General features: G+C 36.1%; 1 long non-coding RNA gene across 1 annotated transcript in view; it reads left to right on the plus strand.

Moving 5' to 3' along the window:
• LOC118166006 overlaps positions 1 to 20264 on the plus strand; it is a 102054-nt gene that overhangs the window by 40095 nt on the left and 41695 nt on the right. Inside the window, exons 3-5 of the long non-coding RNA XR_004750313.1 lie at positions 3655 to 3738; positions 5087 to 5163; positions 9131 to 9268. This is a non-coding gene — a long non-coding RNA (uncharacterized LOC118166006). The remainder of the gene's footprint in view (positions 1 to 3654; positions 3739 to 5086; positions 5164 to 9130; positions 9269 to 20264) is intronic.

Raw genomic sequence — 20264 nt, forward strand, 5'->3', positions numbered from 1 at the left:
CTTCAGTATGTATAGCTAGTATGTATGGCATTATTAAGACTATATATTTCCTGGGTGTAATGTCTCCTTTACATCAACAACACTTTTTCTGATTTTCAGGGAAAGAGAATTCTGACCATTATGCTAAAATGAAGAACTGAAAAATAATGCTCATAACAGCTATGCAGTTTTTAACTTCCCAATATATTCTCTGGTGTTTCCTTGCATGGTGGAACATCAAGAGAATGCCACTGGTGGAAGGTAGTCTAGTTTAAAAAATAAATAAATAAATGTGCAGACATTTCACTAGTAAAGGGATCTAGGTCCTAGAAACACAACTGGAACACAGGATAGTTCTGCAACTTAGCTCCAACCTCTGGAGTCCTTAGGTTTTGTGGGAACAAACGGACATCTGCTTGCAGGGTGGAGTATAAAAACTTCTAAAAACTTCTAAAAACCTCAGACACTCAAAAGGAAAGTCCTATAGTGCTGCCGCTTTGGAGAAGAAATAAATTTTGTCTAGATCAGTAAAATTTCTTAAAACATCTTTTAGTAATAGTTAAACTGTTAACTGTAATTTCAGAAAGGAAGAAAGGACCCATTACAGACATGAGGTAAATCTTACCTAATCTCACACTGTTTTATTATTCCCTGTATCCAGATAAATCGTGCTATACCTACATAAGGAAAAAACAAGAAATAGTATTGTTGGATTTTCAAATACAGGTGGTTCATCATTTCATATATACATATATAAGTAAATATTATATAGACTGTGGGTTGGGTTGTTTTGCTGTGACATGGAAATTTACTTTTTATAGCAGCATATGATGGCAGGAATTTTTCTAGATATGACATGGTATTGAAATATGAGTTGTATGATTTTGCAGGAGAATAACAGTTTTAACTATATTACATGTTTAAAATCCCAACTGAACATAATATAACTTTACTAACTCATTTCTCCTGAGGTATCAACACCATTTATCACTACTACTGCCATCTGGCATGTCTGAACTATCATGATCAGCATTTTATGTGGAAATGAAAGCATTCAATATGGTCTCTCTTCTCTAATGCTCTGAGGTCAGATGCAATACTGCTAGAGGCAGCGAAGATGCATTTTTATCACACACTTGAGAGACAACCATTTGACATATTTTATAGTTTTCTAGGTTAAGACCAGCCAAGCTTTTTCTTATTTGCACTGACCTGACATGGGGTCATTGCTGCAATAACAACCTAAGATTCATTCAGATAAGTTTTGCTACACTGCAGTGTTCAAAAGATCACATGCAGCCAAATATTTGAGTGCTGAAAACCAAATTTCTAGTACATATTTTTGCTGTGTAACACTAGAGATCAGAAAGACAATGGAATCCCTTGCCCAACTGGTTTCTACCCAGAGAACAGCTGCATGTAGTTCACTTAGCTTAGGTCTTTGTGAAGAGGTATTAGTTGCTCTAGTTTTCTTGCAAAGGATTCATGGAATGTGGGCTGATGACTTAGTTAAGAGTATCTTGTAGTTTAAGTTCAAAACTTCAGTTCCAGTGTGTAAAAATATATGGCTGTTCCTTTTTACAACACAAATTCATGAGTCACTGTCAATTTCCAAGCCCCAGTAATCCGTCATGTGAGAAGCAGTGTTACCACAAATTTCTTTTATCAGCAGCTCCTTCGTTGCCATTTGTGATCGTTGTAAGATAGAGAGGGAATTCTGGAATAAAACACTGAGTCTGTAACTCTCAATAGATCATACCATTATCTTTGAGATGTTTAGAGTTCATCCTAATACTATAGATTTACTTACATAATATCAAACTCATTTTTTCAGAGTGACATTAAAATAAACATATTGTTTTTATTGACATTATATGAGTATTGAAAAATACAGTTAAATTGAGTTTGACCAGGATGTGGTGGGTACATGGGAGATCTCGGATATGTCTGAAAATTTACTCTGTGCATTGCCTTTTCTTGGCCAGTAATGACAGAATGGCTTCATGCTTTATGTGTGACTGGGTAGTGTTACATTAGGGCAAAGAATCTTCCAGTCTCAAAGAGTCATAGGGAATGGAGTTTGATCCAGCTGGTGGCCAGTCACCAGTGGTGTTCCCCGGGGCTCAGTACTGGGGTCAGTTTTGTTTAATATTGTTATCAGTGATCTGGATGAGGGGATCACATGCACCCTCAGGACATTTTGCTGATGATATCAAGTTAGGTGGGACTGCTGATCTGCTTGACGGTAGAAAGGCTTTGCAGGAGGATCTGGATAGGCTGGATTGATGAACTGAGTCATTCAACAAGGGTAAGTGCCAGGTCCTACACTTGGGTCATAACAACCCCATGCAGAGGTATAGGCTTGGGGAAGAGTGGCTGTAAAGTTGCCCAGCAGAAAAGGACGGCAGTGATGGTCAACAGCTGGATGAATACGAGCTGGCAGTATGGCCAAGTGGCCAAGAAGGCCAATGGCATCCTGGCCTGCATCAGAAATAGTGTGGCCAGAAGGATTAGGGAAGTGATTGTCCCCTTGTATGTGGCACTGGTGAGACGACACCTTGAATATAGTATTTAGTTTGCAGCCCCTCACTATAAGAAGGATGTTGAGCTGCTCAAGCACGTGCAGAATACAACAAAGCTGGTGAAGGCACAAGAAAACAAGACGTGAGGAATGGGGATTGTTTAGTGTGGAGAAAAGGAGGCTGAGGGGAGACCACATTACTATCTACAGCTTCCTGAAAGAAGGTTGCTGTGAGGTGGGTGTTAATATCTTTTCTCAGGTGACAAGTGATAGGATTCGAGGAAATGATCTCAGCTTGCACCAGGGAAGATTTAGATTGGATATCAAGAAGAATCTCTTCACAGAGAGGGTGGTCAAGCATTGGAATGGGCTGCCCAGGGAAGTCCCCATCCCTGGGTTTATTAAAGAGATTTGTGGACATGGCACTAAGGTACATGATTTACTGATGGAATTCAGTAGGTCAGCTTCATTGTTGGACTGGATGGTCTTGAAGGTTTTTTCCAACCTATATGATTCTGTTTATATGATTAGCAAACTTAGGTCTGATGGCAAGCACTGTGAGTTAGGAGAGAATACATTCTCCCTGTAGACTGCTGCTTCTTCTCATCATGAAACTGCTCATTGTCACTCATGGTTATTACAAATAATAAAAACACGGATGTGGATCTCCTTTCTCATTTATCTTCAGTAATTCAACATTAAATCTACTGAGCTGCAGATAAAGGGTCAAATTCTAATAGAATAGCTAGCAGTTTGGTCTGCTATTGATCCCATCATACTGCAAAAAAATCCTGTGGCGTATGATATACGCTACATGAATAAGACTAGAATCTTCCTCCACATGATCTGTTGTAAAACTATAATCTCATAGATACATTCAGAAGGCTAAAAACTACTTGATGGACAATGTAACTTAAAAACCACACACATCAGTGAAATTTGTTCATTTCTTATTACCACGGCAAATTCAATGTGTTTGATAAATGCTGTCCTTTTGAAAAACAAACAGATAACTTAATCTCTGTGGCAAGGTGCTTTCAGATGTTTCCTAAATGAAAACCACCAGCAGTTATCTGGAACTTACAGCATACGTACAGTGTCTAGCATGTTTAGAATACAATTGGAATTAATACTAGTTCTTTCTTATCAGGTAGTGATGTGACACTGTCCAGATGTTCTAATTCTGCAGGTGCTTTTCTACAGTCATATGTCAAGATGGACCTTCACTTTGGGAACCTGTAAGCATTCTAGCAAATATTTCCATTATTGCAATGGCTCATATAGATTCAAAACTAGGAAGATTTCCTCAGTAACTTTCCTAAATTCAAAATCCTGAAACATGTTTAAAATCTTAGGGGAAGGCTGCATGAAAAACGCATTTTCCCTTGGTGTCAGATACTCCTAAGAGAAAAGCTCAAAATGTAAAGAAATCCAGTGTGAGTAACACAGTGCAATTAAGAAAAAATAGCTCAGGTTAAAATGTTTGGGCTTGATACTTTTCTGATGGTGTCTGCATAAGGTGAATGTTGTTTCTAACATGTAGAAGATAGCTCAGCACAACAGTGACAATGTTTCTTTTTTCCCTTTCCCTTTTTCTTGTTTTTACTTTATTTCCAACTTTCTTTTCTCCCCCTCTTCCCCTTGGGAAGGGGAGTGAGTGAGCAGCTGTGGTGGAGTTCAGCTGCCCAGCAGGGTGAAATGACCTCATACTAAAAAGCTGATTTTTTAGTGATCTTTTTCTTAACTCACTACCTAAGCACTAATAGTTCCAAATAACTTTTCCCACTCTCTGAAAGCATAAATTTCAGTATTCTTTGAATGACTTAAAATTACCACATATTTCAAGAGTTAAATATGACTGACTGTAGAATAGCTAAGAGTCCTGGGAAAATGGTTCTTCCCAGTTTTCCAAAAACTGTTGGAAGCCTGTGGGAAAATAAGTAATCACCTTTTTTTTTTTTTTTTTTTTTTTTTTTCTGGCTTCATATATGCTTTCATAGTCTTCCCAAGAGATAAATATGTTTTATACACTCTTTAGAGAGAAAAAGAAACTGATTTATTTATATTGTGGGGTGTTTTGGTTTGTTTAAATGTGTTTTTTTGTTTGCTTGCTTGCTTGCTTGCTTGCTGGCTTTTTTTTAATCTTGAACTTGGAATCCTTTGAGCAGTCAAAACAAAAATGGAAATTCAGAGTTCCCAAATTACTACCATCCCAAAACTAAATTAGCCAGTGACAGCACTGACAGAGGTTCTGAATGGCTCCAGATCAAATGCAGCCAATTATTATACTGAAAAATATGAACAAAGTTCATCACAAACGCTTGCATTTGCATTAGATATGACTAGATTTATGCAATAACATAAACCAAGTTCTATCTCATCAAGAGAATAATTTTTATTTATACATGAATTTGTATTTTTTTTTTCAGATAATTTTAAGTGATTGAGATGCAGAATTTGTGTTGCTGTGAATGACAGTTTGGAGCTATCATTTCCCTGGTGGCTCTGGAAGTTTTATACAATCCGTCTTTATCAGTCTTCAAACATACTTATAAAATGTTCTTTTTTTTTTTTTTTCTTTTTTAGTTTGAAATAAGGAATACAAAATACAATGGGGAAAACTGTGAAAACTACCTTTGAAGAACATACATACTTGAGTGAAAGTAAGTGCCTGTGTTAGAATATTTATGTTTAATCTGAGTTTATGTTCCACTTTGCTAACACAGGATACTAGAATCTCTGATTTGTGACCATTTCTGCAATTCCCCTTCAGTTTTATCATGACAAAAATTATATCCTTAGGTAGAACTGGAATGTCAGTTGATGACTAGTGTATTATTATGCCTTTTCACTGGAGGATAATGAGAAGTGTCTACAAAATCTACCAGTTAAGAAGTCAATACAAATTACACCAGAAGTTAACTTGAGTTCTTGCTAATCTCAGGTTGGTGATTACATGTCACATTAAAGGTTTGTTGTTGTTGTTTTGGTTTGGTTTATTATTAAGACAAATTTCAAATACCTATCAAACAGTATGCTTTTCCACAGAAGCATCCACAAGAGTTTATTTTTCACTGCATTCTGGTGGTCCAGTTTATTGCAGAAAATGTGCATCACAAATGAGCTGAGACAAGCTAAACAAACCTCTCAAAATCTAGGATGTGGCACTCACTTTCAGCATGTGCATGATCATTTGTAAAAGCCTGAATGAAATCCATTATGTCATCTATGTGCAATGAGGCTAGAGAAAATAGAAACATTAACATCACTGAAGTGTCAAAAAGCAGACATATTTGCAAGTGTTGAGTTTGAAGCACAGAAGGGAATGTTCTGCATGGAATCACCAGCTTTGCCTAACTGATCCATGCTAGAGATGTGGGCCAAACAAGTTTCAAGCATCACAGCTTAAAGGGCATATTTTACAGCATGTCAATGGCTTGGCTTTTTCTGGGTTTTATCATCTTTCAGAGCACTGTATGGCAGAGAGATGGTATAGGAGAGGAACCATCTCTGAATTTAGAGAAGGTAGAACTGTTCCCATTGTATCACTTCAAAAAGTGTTTCTTTTACTGACAGCACCAGTTAACAGAAACTACAATTTATAATAATTTTTAAAAAATCTGCTGCACTGATACACAGTGTGATGAAAGTTTCAAGAACCAGTCATTGCACACCTCAAGATTTTTTCCTTGGACTTCTAATTGCTGCCTGTGAAGCTAATAGCATATGAAAGAGTGAGACAGCCAATTCACTTTTAGAATAAGTTTTGAAATGGCTGTGCGGCTGAAATATGACATACTTTGAACAATTTCCTTTGTTAAAGTCCATTTGTTGTTTTTTGTTTTGTCAGTCTATGCTGTATCTAATTCATAGTGCCATGTCTCTCCATACTTAGAAAGACAAATCATAACACAAAAAAGACACATGGAAAAGAAAGGTTCTTTTTAATTTACTTGCTGGAACTGTTCCCATAGCAAGGTACCAAAACACTCTCCTTACCATTAACATACTTTGGTGTTAGTTTATTGGGAAAACCTTTGTCTACTAAAGGATAAATATTAGGGAGCTTGAACCTAGATAGTGCTTCAGTGGTTTTAATGCAAAATGAGGGAATTGACTTGAAAGCCAATTCTAAAATGCGCTAAAAAAAAGAAAAAAAAAAAAAAAAAAGATTTTCAACCTATTTTTTCCCCTCAACTGAACAGCACTAATATCAGTTTTCCCTACTTTCTTTCACGTGCTTTCTGTTCTTGCAAGCTGTTCTCCAATTCCCTTATTATTTTTCGTATTTTCTTTAGTTAATATGCGTCTCCTGAGGTTGGATGTGGATTCAACTATTCCCATCTACTTCATAAAGCCTACAATTGAGGCTGTATCTCATTTCAACAGCTCATCTATTTGGAAGAATATTGAGCCTCTACTAATCTGTAAATGTAGCAAAATAAAATAAAATAAAATAAAAGATACAGTACTTATTACACGGAAAAAAATGTCAGCTAGATATGGCAACTTGGACCAATTTTGTTTCACTTGGGATCTTTTACAAAATACCGTTCCTTGATTGCTTCCACTTACTTCTGTTATCATTGGCCTCTTTACTGTCCTCTTTAGTCTTCCCCTTCTGCTGCTGCTTCTTGCCTCATTTCAGCTTTCTTCTCTTGCTTTTTTTTTTCTGCTTTTCTATTGAAAAATTTTGTATTTGTAATCATTTGGATTGAGAAATGATACACTGTATTTTACTGTATGATTACTTACCACGCATGTAGCGAGATTGATATTTGTCAGTGTAAATAAATCATGATACAGTCACAATGCAATGCTCTTTTTTTTTTTCTTTTTTTTTCTTTTTTTCTGGGATTTTTTTTTCTGTGAATAATTTGCATAAAACAATTGTTCTTTATTTACTGTAATTAACTGAGTGTTACTCAACTAATGGAGCTTAGAGGTTTTACTTCCAAATCCATATGTTTTCTGTATCATCTATAATGGAGACATTGAAAACTTAAAATCAGGCTAGCAAACAATATTGGGTAGGTACGTAAATCTAAAAACTGTAAAGCAAAGTAGTAAGTGGTAGCTTGCTGTTTCCTTGCACTAAGTAGGCACTCAGACAATGATGGATCTATGAATAATTGATGGCTTTAACTTTTACTGGAGCAGCTAAACAGTCTCAAGGATGAGCCATAGTTTTTATTCTGGAAAAGAGTATGATCAGGAAAAATATAAATAAACAAGACATAAAATTATATATAATTTTTCAACATTTTAAAAATTATGATAATACTCATCAAGTTCAAAGGAAAGATAATTCAATCCTTAATTTTTTTTTTCAGTTTATAATTTGTGTATAGGGAAGTTATGCTTCAAACACATATATTTTTTAAATCATGACCACAAAGATACACCCCATCAATCTGGTAACAAAAATAACTTTATTTTAGTTGTCTATAGGTCTAGAACAATGACCTTGCTTTAGGGCTGTGAAGTAGAAAACTGAATTTGTGATAGTTTTAGCTTCAAAGGTACCCTGTCTGAAAAGGAGCTCTGTATAAATCCATGTTAAGTTTTACAGAGGCATCGGAGCTACTTTGCTGAAATAAAGAAGATAAACTGAGCATGACATATACATAGAAGTATGAAGACACTAAAGAAAAATGAAAGAAGAGAACAGATAAATAGTAAATCCACCGGAGCTAAAATTTGGGAAATACAGAAGAAAAAACATAAGCTACTGCACATTTTCAAAAAAGGTGCACAGGTGAAGAGTATCATACTTTTTAAAGAAATGTTTTTTGGACACACTAGGTGTACTTAAAAAATTATTTAAGTGAAACAGAAGAGACAAACTATAAAAAATATGCTACAGAAGCTTGAGAAGTATGGTACTGCATGTAGAAATGAAATATTTCATAGATTTTAGATATTTACTTTACAGGCAAGACATCATTCTAAAAAGTACAGGCTTGTGCTGAGACCTCCCAAATTCTGCCCTAGTACTGGTTTCATAAGTAAATTTCCAAAAGGACCAATAAACTGAGAAGGTAGTTTGGTAGGTATTAAATAAAGTGGCTTGCAGATATTGCATGATATTCATCTTGTTCCACCAGCACAATCTAACAGAGGAAAAGTATTACAGCTAACAAAGCAAAGATTAGACAAAGTTGTAGAATTATACTGAATAAAACCTGATGTTCCTAATTTACAGAGTAACAGCAGGGAAACATGTTTAAATGTTTACATAATTTTTTATGGGAAACTGGGAATTTCAATGCCTATAATACGTGCTGATGTTAGAGGAACTGAAAAATTGCAGACATAAAAAGACTCAAAGAAAGACTGGAAAAGAAGAAAATTCCTGAAACTGCTACTACTTTATCAAAAGGATGCAATGCCCATCTATGATGCAATAACTTAGGCAACATTTTCTGTAGGGGTGTAACACAAAGTTGTCACCATGAAACTGAAAATCCCAGTCATTCCTACAATAGGGAAAAACAGTATGATAAATCACATGTCACTTACAGGGAAGACTGGCAAGAAAAGGTGGATGAATTACCAAAAAGGAAAGCCACGCACAATACGATGCTAGGGAGGGCAATCTGTAACTTCTGTTTCCCCTCTGTATTTCAGAAAAGGTTGGTGATTCTGCACAGAAGTATAACATACTTTGTAAGACCACCAAGACCTTCATAATACTGCTTGAAGGTGAGCGTGCATCTCTTGGCAACAGTCAGGGTGAGTGACAGAAAACACAATGCATTTCAGAGGGTAAGTGGCATTAATAAATTCAGTCATTGGATAGATTACAGATATTTGGAATTTTGTTTTATACAACAGTATTCTGCAAATTGTTGTCTTCTTCATCTGGAAAAGAAAGACACAAAATCAAACCTTATGGGCCAGTTTCGACAAAAGCCCTAAAAGCCTTAATTCCACATCAATCTCATTTTTGGCTCTGGGTACATCTATCCTGGTGTCTTGGGTGGTTTGCTAAGTGTGAGTTGGAAACTGCAGAAACTCATGGATTGCTTAGCAGGGATGGGTTCAACTGAAAACTGGGTACAGTGGACACTTACAAATACCTCGTGCCCAAACTGCCTTTGTACTCAGAGAAAAACCTCACAATATTTAAGATACATGCCATTACTGAAACATAATCAAAGTCAAAATGGCATAAGCTAGAGTCGTGTGATACCAGCAGTGGCATCCATCTCTCTGGGTGTGATTAATCTAACTTCGTTAAGAATAATACCTTTCCCACATTTCTATGCACTCTAAGAAGTAGACGGTGAGAATTTCAGGAAGCCCTTTGATCTGTGCAGGTCCTCTGCTGTATAGTTCAGGAAAGGACCAGACTTATTCAGGTTCCCATAAACTTAGTCAAACTGACTAGCATGGCTTGTACTCCTTGCATTTGCAAGAAGGAGATGAATGTCTGAACCAATTTCACACAGTTTACTAGAGATTTAGGTTTTGACAGTGTGCATTACACACAGCTGTGGTGTCTCATCAAAGCTAGTCTCTCTGCTCTCTGTGCTGCATAAACCAATCTCTACTATTCTTCACTCACTTCCCCCAGTTGTGTTTCTCCTCCTTTCTGCCTGCTACAGAAAAGTGTTATGTGTTAATTAACTAATTAACACATCTTCTTTGTAATTAACCTGGCCTTCTTTTTATCCTGACTATCCACACCAGGAAGAAGGATGTTAAGTGGATCAATTTACAGTAGTCTGAAGCTGTTTACAAGCATATAGGCAGTTTAAAACAAATAGTATGTTAAGAAGGTCTCAACAGAGAAATGAGTTTTATTACCAGCTACTGAGGTAGTAAAAAATGATATTTTCATTAGAATATTATCTGTGCTGTACTTTCTAATGCCTAGCTTGGGAAAAGATGCAGAGAGTTTGAGGGGAAAAAAAATAAGGAAAACATGCCCCACTGGAATGAAAAGGGAGGAGGGAAAGATTCATCTGAAACAGTTACCTGCTGGAAGGGTACAGTATCAGAGGGAATGTTTTCTGACTGCAGCCTTCGGATGAGGAATTAGTTGTACTCTCTTGCTTGGAGCATGCTGCTTTGCATAGGTGGGTCTCCTATGGAAAATTCTGCTACAGGGTGATTAGCAGCAAGGGTATTTCAGGGATAGACTAGTGCTTTGTATTATTTGATTTAGGTGGGTATTGCTATAGAGAGATTTGACTTTTAATTTGCATGGTTGTGAGTGTCACAAAACATTTTTAAATGTCTAAGGCTAATTCAGAAAAGAGACTTATGTGCCACTGTGCAAAATATTGGAGGTGCCTTGCTTTTATGTGATTGATCTCCTGAGTAGAATCCAAAACCTGACAGGAACTGTTCAGTGTAGAGATGTATTTAAAATCTATTCACTCTCCAGAGCATAGATGACCTACCAGAGGCACATAAATTTTAATTTTATCTGCTTCAGAATACTTGTGTGAAGAGATATGTTGACAGTTGTTCTTTAAAAAGAAAAGAAAGCAGGGGAGAACTGGACCCAATTAGTTGCATTTCTGTAGCAGTAATGGGAGCTGACTGCTTATGTACAGCTTATGGAAGTCCACAGTATTTTATCTGTTTTACCCTGTTAATGTGTCATGAAAATAATTAAATAGCATTTGAAATGGATGCTTCACTCAGTAGGTAAGTTGTTTTTTTCTTTCACATTTGTATGTTTTTATTTTTGTTCTCTTCTTTCATGATTGTTTGTGAGGTACAGGAAGAGGTCACCCAGAGAAGCTGTGGATGCTCTATCCCTGGAGGTGTTTGAGGCCAGGTTGGATGGGGCTTTGGGAAACCTGGTCTGGTGGGTGGCATGGGTGGTGGTCCATGGCAAGGGGGTTGGAATTGGATGGTCCTTAAGGTCCCTTCCAACTCATTCTATGATTCTGTGACCTTTCTAACAATTGAGTAACTAAAGAAAGTTGATAATATTCTTACCTTAAAATGTATAGAAGAATTAAGAGCCTGCTAGTGCGATTTTGTGAATAGCTTGTCTCTGATCTCATGCTATGAATACTTCTAAGCAATAAGAACTGCAGAAAAAAAAAAAGTGGTAGTTCCTTCTATGATATTATGTTTGAGATTGTGTGGCCTGTCTACTCAGCTCTGACAGTACTAAGGTGTTTGTGGAAATACACTGAAGCAAAACTTTCAGCACTAGAGAAACTTAAGATAAAGACACAGGCACCAAGGACAATTTGAAGTGTTTTAAAATATTCTGAGATAGCTGAGCAGGGATTTGCAGAACTATAAATTCTGACTTAAGTGGCTATCTTCTGTCTAAGTCATGCTTCAGATACTGAAATTGTATTTTAAATCAAGCTACTAAAGCTTAGGTAGGAGTGACATAAACCCATAAGAATAATAGTTTTTCATTCCTCAGGTGTAGTGAAGAAAAGCAGAAGCAGATGCTTTTTTCCCCTCACCTTTCTTACAGTCTCACAGCCTTTTTTTTTTCTTTTTCTTTTTTTTTAAAGGAAAAGTAAGAGTTAGCTTTAAGAAGCTTCCAGAAGGCCTGAAAGTTCTACAATTGTGCCAGTGTTCTAATTTAGTGCAGTAATTAACTCATCCTCAAATAAGGTGATTTTTCAAATCTTTTCTAAAGAGAGGATCCTTTTCTTATTGCAAATGAAATTTCAAAAATTTAGGAGCACCCTCTTGAGTGCGGTGCACCTGTTTGATGATGCATGTAATGAAGGATGCAGTCCATATGTTGCAGTGAGACTCACAGGGGAGAATGTCCTCAGTGCAAGGGAATCCTGTCAGCTTATACAGATTTTTAGTTTGAGTTAATTTGCTGTAGTTGTTCTGCTGGAAACTCAAAGGAAAATAAAAATAGTGCCCAAGACACCTGTAATAGATTTGGATCCTTAGCTGAAAGAAAGCAATACCCCATGACATTTTTTTTTTCCTTTGCTTTGTTGCAGTCATCTTCCTTGGAAAGTTTAACACTGGTCCTGCAGATGTAAAGCATTGCCTTATTCTTATGTCTGTATAGTTGTTTAGAATGGGAACACAATCTGTCAGAATTTAGTTCACATTACTGCAAACGTTTACTAGTTTAATTCCAGAACAAATATCAAGTGCCTTTTTGAGACGTCATCAGGAACTGATACCAATGGGCCTGAGTGCTCGAAAGTTTTGCTTCAGGACCTGCCCACTATTTCTTGTAACTTCAGGGAAGGGGTTGGGTGGAGCAAGCAGATACTGCTCTGTGTGGCATCTGTATTATTCTGAATGTCCTCACTAGCTGTGGGCACCATGACGGTGTCTTTGGAGATGCTGGGAGCATTCAGTAGCTTTTGATACTGACTCCTCTGTTTGTTAGTAGAGATCTGTACCTTTGGATTCTAGCTAGGAGGTGACTGCCTCCAGACAGGAAGAGATTGGCTTCCTGGTGTTACTCAAGGGATGCTACCTGCCTTACAGCTCTTCTTGTGTGTTCTCCCATCCACTTTAAAGCAGTACTAAGGATTTTCATTCATACCAGCACAAACATATTCAATGAAGCCAGTGGGGGCTCTGCACCTGTGCTCTGTCCTGCTGCTTTTCAAGTCAGCATCGCAAAGCAACCGCACAGCACTCAAAAGTGAGGTTCTGAGCAAGTTGTAACTTACTCTTTCTCCAGTTTTTTACTGCTGGTTCAAGACAACAGGGAGAGATGATGTGGATGGACAGTTGTGTATTTTTTGAAATTTAAAATAAAAAATCTGAGCAATAAAGAGCAAAATAAACTACATGTTACATCCTGAGCAGCAGCCAACTAAATCGCCCCTGATTACTCCTGACATCAGCCTCTGGGATTCCCTATTTCCTTCTGAACTGTGTGTTGCAAGAATTTACAAAACAAAAAAATTGCCAACTGCTATTCAAATGATAAGTGGTGCATGCTAATTACATTTTATATGGTGATTAATTAAAAATAACCATGCAAATGTCTAATTTAGGAGTCACTCAATTCACTAAGTCTTCAGACACTGCCTAGCTGCCCTAGGCATTTGGTGGTTAGGCAATTTATTCAAGCTTTCAAAATATTCTCAAAATGTCTAAGATAATGAAGGTTCTTGAAAAAGTTCCAGCTAGCTTAGAATGTATAAACAGAGGTTTCAGAACAGTAAAATAGCACTGCATATATTTGCATTTTTGAGCTGAAGTGCTCTGTGTATACATAAAAATAGAACAGGAAGTGAATAATAGAGATTCTAAATAATCTGAATATTTAGCTGTTTTGCAGGCTGCAGCACACAGCAGATCAGTTCATAAATAATTTCATTGGCTCAAGAAAATTAAACAATCTTACTTAGGTCTAACTTTTCTTTAAATAAGAAGTTTTTAATATACACTGGACTTGCCTTACTCACAAATAAATATAATTGAATCAGTAGAACAATGTCATAACAGTGACAATTCAAATACAGTGAATTTTAATCACTGGAATATGCACTTTATGGAAGACATTACAATGGTCTAGAGAATAGGAGATTAAAATATACCATGTGAAGAACATCTTCGGAAAGTAATAAAACTTACAGAATCCTAATTTTCCATTTTTGCTAATAGCAAAATAATATAAACACTTTGCAGTTTTAGGATCTTGCTCCATGTGATTTTTTTTTTTTTCAATAGAATTGAATTTGGTGAATAGATGATTGAAAAGAGAATTAATGTGTCCAAGAAACCCCCTGCATTTGATTTAATGTTTCTGCTTACAGAGGAAACAGAACTCTAATGACTGTTGCCATTATTCTTCTTAGAAGAAATGCATGCATTTTTCCTGTATAATATAAGAAAATATATGCTGTTCCTTAACATCTTACTTTCACAATGTACTATTTTTTAAGCCTCTTTATGCCCCAACTTTTATCAACAGAGGTGAATGAGTCTTGGATTATGACAAATGGTCACTCCAGTAAAGGAATAATCAATAGAGACATCTTGGAAAATAGAATGATGTAGTAAGGGTATTATCCATGCTGTTCTGGGCCACTTGAGAATTGTTTCATCTCTGAAATTGTTCCAGTGTATCCTACAAATACAACAAATTTATCTGCAGGAATGTTCTAATATCAAAATACAGAAAAAAATAGATCAATAGATGCAGAATGCACATACTTTCTCCATGCATTACCGATGTTCCCGCTGCTCTACCTGTTCTTTTGCAAGAACAATTTGGTAATAATGGATACTTGTTTTCTGGGACTATTTTAGTTTATAGAAGGCTATAAATAGATTGAAAAGCTTGTGTCAGCAGGCAACTTACCTGCAAACACTTCACAAGCATAAGTAAAATTAATTGAAGTATTAATTATGAAATATTTGTCCTGCTTTTATACATGTACAGTGAAGCCCACTTTAGCTGACACTTCCAAGTATTCTCTAAAATGCATTTAGCACACAGAATAATTATTTTACTTTTAAAATTTGTTTACTATTTAAACATTTAAAATAGAAGCTGCATAGAATAAGATAGAGATATAAAAAACATACAATGGTAGATCTTTTTAGTCAACCTTTGTTCATACAAGACTTGTAGCTTGTTTTGGAAAAAAAAAAAACCTCTGATATTATTTTTCTCAGTTCTAAACTACTCATTGGATTTCAAGCTATGGGATTCAGATTACTTCCCATTGGTAGTGGTGGCTGCAGATACATCAACACTGGAAAGTCCTGCCTACTAAAGAACCTTCTTTGCGTGTCCAGAAATTATATGTCTCATGTCTGTTATTCTGGTAGTTGCTGCAAATTACAAGAGCTCAAGAGCTATATCTGTTTACTGATGACCTACCTGTGAGGGTGTCAAGTGTATTTTGAGGAGCATTTCATAGCATTTACAAGGTGATGCTTTGGAAATTGTGCAAATTACAGGGGAATATCTAATAACCTCTGTCATTTCACCCAGAAAGCTGTGCGGGTAGACAGTTTCTCCATTTTCCTGGTACATTATTGAGGGCTTGCTTTTGTACCTCCAGGGTTTCCTGCAGGGTTTTAATAGCTTTCCACACTGGGTTTGGAGGCTGACAGATGATTGTACAATCTCTGAGAAAGTTTGCATTGTTTTTGCTGATGCTTTTTTTTTTCTTTGTTTTGTTTTATTTTTCCATCTAATGAACCTGTTGAATGAACCTGTTGACTAGCTCTTGCTTAGTGTGGAGGTTTAGCTGCAGACTATCCATCTAATGGAGATGCTTCCTTATTGAACTAGGTACTGAGTTTTCATAAGGAGTGCATTTGATCCATAAAATTTCTCTCTCTCTCTCTCTCAGCGGTAATAAGACCTTTTTCACATTGGTCAGCAGCACAAGAAATCTCACTAGGACAAGTAAGCAGACAGTTACTCAAAACATCAGTGTTGTGTCTTCCAACTATACAGTCTTTGTTAGGTGAATGACAAAGGACACAGCTACTTCGGAAGATCTGTTACTACTCTGTGCTTCCTATCCACAAAGTCAAGAAGTATGTGGCTTCCCTCTCCCATCCCACTAGGTCCTGGTGACACTCACTTCCACTCTTTGCTGTAGCCTACTACAGGTCCACCTGTGGAGGCAAACATAGTTGGTCCCTCTGTGACAGTTGCTGCATTGAGCAGGCATTGGCTCCCTTTGTCCCAAATATCTTTGTCTCCTATGTATATGCAACAACTACATTTAGTCTGTGGTGCAATATAATGCAACCAAGTTGCTAATTCTGATGAACCTAAATAAGATTGCTAATCAAAACCCCATTCATCTTGCCTGAATGTGATTTTTTTTGGCAACTATTAAAACTTGAATGAAATGAAAGATTCTCTAATAAAATGTCTCACTGAAGAAAGGGGAGAACAAGGTCAGAGCATACAAATGTTATGTATCTGTTAACATACAAAACAAAAGCATCATAAGTGTTTATATTTCAGAGCAACAATAATGTTTTAGTTTTTCTTTTGTTTTGTACTTTATCTTCTGAATTATTTCTAAGGGATTTTAATAGGAAAACTTAATATAAATATTCTGCTGGTAAAAATACCTAAATGTTTTCTAAGCTCACTTACACTTTTTACAGACCCAGTTACCATAACAACTTGAATTGTCACTATAGAAATAATCTTTTATTATGAAACAGTATTTTTCATACAGATGCCGTTTTCATAAGCATCTTGACCTTCATAAGTAAAGTTATTTAAAAATATTTTCTGGAAAATATTCATAGTTTCATAGGAAAACGTATGCAAGGGATAATTTTCTTGTTGTTTTAGCATAAAAAAATCAAGTCTCACCTCAAATCTTACATACATACATTAAGAGGCTCTTTATTATTTCCTTACACATTCTTTATTTTTTTTTCCACTTAATTTTTTGGCTTATGAAAAATAGAGGATGTAAAGATTTTTTACTTATTTATTTAATTTGCTTCTCACATGTTTCCCTTCTCACATTTACAAGGGTGTTAGTTACTTGAAAGCTGATTACTTCTATTTATATATGTAAGAACCTGACACTCCAATGTAGGATATTAGGAAACTCCTTCAGCTTCAAACAAATATAATAAAATACAATATATGCATAAGTATAATCAATAATAAGTAGATATATAAGCAATATTAAATCATTATAAGTAGTTTAATTTATGAAATAACAGTTTGCCCTTTCTTATGCAGCCTGATATAGGTTATGAGAGAAATGCCTCCATTTTTTCTGGAAAAAATATTACTTTATTTTGCTCCCATGCAACTTCTGTTAAGGATATTATTATTATTATTATTATTTTTCAACAAACTTCCATTTATTTCTGCTTTTGCAGTTTCTTATTTTTTTTCCTTTTGTGATTTTTCTTTTCAATCTTATTTTTGCTGTATGAGAAGTTAGTTCCCAGCTCTTATTCTGGGTCTCTGAGGATAGAAGAGAGTCAACCCCTAGTAATGTATTCTACAGAAAGACTTGGGAAAGGAATCAAAGCAGTTAAAAGTTAGGTCTTCTAGAGAAAATTGTTTCTTCTATATATATATAAACAAAAGACCTGAAACACCAGTAGTTTTCAAAGAGATGTTATTCCAAAACAAGGCATTTAAAACACAAACAACAAAAAACTATACATGTAAACATGTATCTCTGTCAGTATGCTAATATTTGTTAAAAAGAAAATTGGATTAGGCAGTTAATAATACAGGTTAGGTATTTTAATTTCTTCAGATCTGAGTGTATTTCTGATGCCTATTAGAATCATCTTTCCCCTACCAGTGTGTCTTGCCCGAGGGACACATGTTTTTGAGGTTCTGTCCTGGGAGATGAGAGATGTGGAGATCTGAATCCTTTCCCACATTTTTGAGTATGCTTAGCACATAGATTCTGTGGAAGAGGGTTTAGCAATGGTATCATGACTGTTCCAACAACAAGGGATCATTATTTTTTGCTGTGAGTCCCATCCTTTAAAATGTACAAGGCAAGCTTTGAGAACATCATGTAGTATTCTTTGGGGGATTTTCTGGAAGAATGTGAGCTTTGTGACTCTTATCATAAGTGCTGAGCAGTAGATCATTTTTTTTCACAGCCAGGAGGTATGTAAGAAACTTTAAGATGGAAAACTTCTGTAGAAGGCGGTTGAAATAAACCACTATGAGATGAAATTTGAGTCGATTTTAATGCTTTCAGTTTTGCACTTGGACTCTTGGAAAACTTCCCTGATACAGATGTTTTCCTTTCTGTTGACTCTAGCCTTGAATTCCCGTACCTGCTGTGAATTTTTCAGGTATCTGTTGGCCTCAATACGTTTTATGTTCCCAAAGTCATCAAGCAGCAGAAGTTTCTCAAACTAACATGCAGTGTGTACTGGGTCTGGCTGGGATGTTAACTTTCCCTGCAGCAGCCCATACAGTGCTGTGCTCTGCACTTGTAGCTAGAACAGCAGTGGTATCACACCGGTGTTGTGTTTGCTGCTGAGCAGTGCTGGCACAGCATCAGGACTCTCTCTAACCCTCTTAGTGGGTGGGCAAAAAAAGTAAGAGAGAAACATCACCAGGGCAGCTGACCTAAACCAACCAAAGGGATATTCCATACCATATGATGTCACACTCAGCAATAAAAGGTGGAAAAAGGAAGAAGAGGGGAGGGGTGGGCTCTCATTGTGAAAATGTCTGTCCTCCTCCCGAACACCGGCTACGTGTGTGGAGGCCCTGCTTCAAGGACGTGGTCAAGCATCGCTCATTTGTGGGAAGTAGAGAGTAATTTCTTTCCTCTGCACTTCCACATAGCCTTTACTTGTTTTGTTTTGTTATTCCCTTTCCCCCTCCCTCTTCCTTTTTTCCCTTTAGTTGAATTGTTTAATTAATAATATTTCCTTAATAATATTTTTCTCTTTAATTAAATTATCCTCATCTCAACCCGTGAGTTGTTCTTTCCTTTACTTCCCTTCCTCATCTGAGGAGGGGGAGTGAGAGAGTGGTTGTGGTGTTCAGCTGCCTAGCACGGTAAAACTACCCCACAGTGTCAGTGCAATTTTTTTATATCTCTACAGTGCTGTATTTGTTGTATGTATTGAGAGATGAATTTTGTCTCCAGGTAAATCAATGCATCTTTTCCCACAGGTTTATATGTAAGTGAAGTCGAGTATTCATTTTTTGCCGTTCTGTTTTTATAGAGGCTTACTTACCAGAAAATACTTGAGTGTCTTCACTGTTGCATTTTCAGTTCTTGGTCCCTATCAAGAGCTTTGTCCAGTAGTTCCAGTAAACTGATACATTTATGAAGCATTGAGAATGTATTTTAAATCTGCATTCTAACATCTTAAGGACTCCTAGTTACCATTTCTACTATTGTAATAACTGTTGGTAGACTTAGTCTGTGAAATTGTATTAAAAAAATGTAGAATATCTTTGTCCTGATATGAAGAGTTTTTGACAAGTGCAATATCTCAACATTGAACTTCTGTGGTACTAAGCATTTTTTTTAGATCATGGTTTTTGCTTCAGAGTAGCCAAACCTATATCCGTGTTAATGAAATTGCTAAGCCAGTTAATTTCTCTCTTGTTTGTATGCAGCATTCTTTTAATTGGATTTTGTGTAGAAGACTACAATCACTAGTCAGACACTTTATTTGAGCAATTTTACACTTCTCTAATTCTGAGTCTATTGAACTATGCATATGTAACAGTGCTAAGAATTCTTGAGGTTATCTTTGAATGCCTTTTAATGCCCTAAATGGAAAAATTGGAAGTGTTCTAATTTTCTAGAAAGAAAGTCCACTAGGCATATATTTTATAAAGCATTAAAAAAACTATAGTTATTTTCTGTTCACTCATTTGGTAATTTGTAGATTTCTTCATGCTGTACAGCTTGTTTAAAAAATTTTCACACTTTGAGCAATTGCACTGATAAAGCACCAAAATAACTACTTACTGCCATCTTTCATTATTTTTCAGTTTCCTTTTACAATCGTTACCTCATTCCTCATTGCTGTTTAGTCCAACACTATATAGTAGTTCTTTAGGAGAAAGGGTACTAGCTTTCAAATAGGTATTTGAATTTTTATCCCTAATATTTATGAATATGCCTATTCTGTAGAGACAGATAGTATATGTGCATAGCGGATAATTATATAACAATTCATAGTGCACGTATACTATTAGTGTCTGTATAATGTTATATTTCTGCATCATATCACAAGATAAACTGCAGGAGCAGTACTGCAGCCACAAATTTATGGTCATATCATAGAGGCTTTGAAGTGGTAGGTAGTTTTAATAATTTGAAAACTTATCTTCTACATGTTGAGA

This window comes from Oxyura jamaicensis, chromosome 4 (genome assembly GCF_011077185.1).
Source record: "Oxyura jamaicensis isolate SHBP4307 breed ruddy duck chromosome 4, BPBGC_Ojam_1.0, whole genome shotgun sequence".
Lineage (NCBI taxonomy): Eukaryota > Metazoa > Chordata > Aves > Anseriformes > Anatidae > Oxyura > Oxyura jamaicensis.